Here is a 2,500-nt window from a genome sequence, read left to right on the forward strand (position 1 = left end):
TGTGATCAGAGACAAGTCTTTTTAAATCCACTGACTCTCAAATCCACAGCTGTAAATTCAGCACAGGAAAATTCATCACTGATTATATCTCACATGATCTTCTGCAGCATCACATGCACGTGGTTCTGTCTATTTCCTCGCTAGTCAGACGTTTCCTCTTCAGACCACCAGGGGGCAGCATACTGCACCTTTTACTACTACACCTTTCTCAACTTCTTTTGTTCCATTTTTCCTTTTCCCTTCATCCATCTTACTTAACTTAGTGATTTCGAAGGAAGTCAACGTTCATAATAAAATTATAAGAAATTTACAAAAGGTTAAACATTATTTATTATCCTGTAATAGCTTACAGAAACTCACATTATTTCTCGAAACACAGTATTCACAAACCTAATACCAAATATTTACAATTCTCCCAAAAGAAATTCCTTTCACCATTTCAAATGGGATTTATCCATCCAGTGAGTGCTTAAGAATCAGTTTTTTCTTTTCCCTTCGTTCTTTTCAGTTGTTTGTGTATTTCTCTTGTTACCTGTTCTGTAGTCTAATGTCTAATGCTATGTTGTTTGTACATGACTAATTGTTTAATTAAAAAAACTTATTTAACTTTCCGTTTTGTTTCTGTCAAACTTAAAGAAATTAAAGAATATGAGCTTTAAAGGGGGGGGCACTAACTTTTAAATGTAAGCACTCTATTCTGTAGCTTTATTTATAAAATTATGTCTTTTTCTGTCTCTCTCTCTCTCTCTCTCTCTCTGTGCTGTTCTGAGGTTAGGCGAGAGCAATGAGAGATGTGAAGGTGGAGCTTCAGTAAATCCACCTGAACGACTCTGAACACCAGAAACGTCCCTCACCTGCACACTGACCTCATTTTACTCTTCTGTCTCTGATTCTCTCACTAACTCTGAACTTTACTCCAGGATTCAGGATACATTCTTCATGACTCTGACCTGTCCGGATCCTCCTCCTCTTCCTCTACTCCATTCTCCTGCTCGCTTTCTCCTTCCTTCTCACCTCCCTCTACTCTCCCCTCTCCCTCCACCACACACTCCTCCCCCTGAGACTGACTCTGCTGGACAGCCTCACCACGGCTACACACACACACACAAACACACAGAGATATATATATACACACACACACACACACACACAAACACACAGATATATATACACACACACACACACACACACAAACACACAGAGATATACACACACACAAACACACAGATATATATACACACACACACACAAACACACAGAGATATACACACACACAGATATATACACACACACACACACACAGATATATACACACACACAAACACACAGAGATATACACACACACACAAACACACAGATATATATACACACACACACACACACAAACACACAGAGATATACACACACACACAAACACACAGATATATATACACACACACAGAGATATACACACAAACACACAGATATATACACACACACACACACACACACACACAGATATATACACACACACAAACACACAGAGATATACACACACACACACACAAACACACAGAGATATATATATACACACACACACACACACACACACAAACACACAGATATATATACACACACACACACACACACAAACACACAGAGATATACACACACACAAACACACAGATATATATACACACACACACACAAACACACAGAGATATACACACACACAGATATATACACACACACACACACAGATATATACACACACACAAACACACAGAGATATACACACACACACAAACACACAGATATATATACACACACACACACACACAAACACACAGAGATATACACACACACACAAACACACAGATATATATACACACACACAGAGATATACACACAAACACACAGATATATATACACACACACACACACACACACACACACAGATATATACACACACACACACACACAGATATATACACACACACAAACACACAGAGATATACACACACACACAAACACACAGATATATATACACACACACAGAGATATACACACACACACACACACACACACACAGATATATACACACACACACACACAGATATATACACACACACAAACACACAGAGATATACACACACACACAAACACACAGATATATATACACACACACAGAGATATACACACAAACACACAGATATATACACACACACACACACACACAGATATATACACACACACACACACACAGATATATACACACACACACACACACACACAGAGATATATACACACACACACACACACACACAAACACACAGAGATATACACACACACAGAGATATACACACACACACACAAACACACAGATATATACACACACACACACACACACACAGATATATACACACACACACACACAGATATATACACACACACACACACACACAGAGATATACACACACACAAACACACACAGATATATACACACACACACACACACACA

General features: G+C 38.4%; 1 protein-coding gene across 4 annotated transcripts in view; it reads right to left on the reverse strand.

Moving 5' to 3' along the window:
- The window catches only part of rims2b (regulating synaptic membrane exocytosis 2b), a 103,795-nt gene that overhangs the window by 14,389 nt on the left and 86,906 nt on the right, over nt 1–2,500 (reverse strand). The gene's annotated exons all lie outside the window — the stretch shown is intronic.

Source organism: Hemibagrus wyckioides, linkage group LG24 (assembly GCF_019097595.1).
Source record: "Hemibagrus wyckioides isolate EC202008001 linkage group LG24, SWU_Hwy_1.0, whole genome shotgun sequence".
Taxonomy (NCBI): Eukaryota; Metazoa; Chordata; class Actinopteri; order Siluriformes; family Bagridae; genus Hemibagrus; species Hemibagrus wyckioides.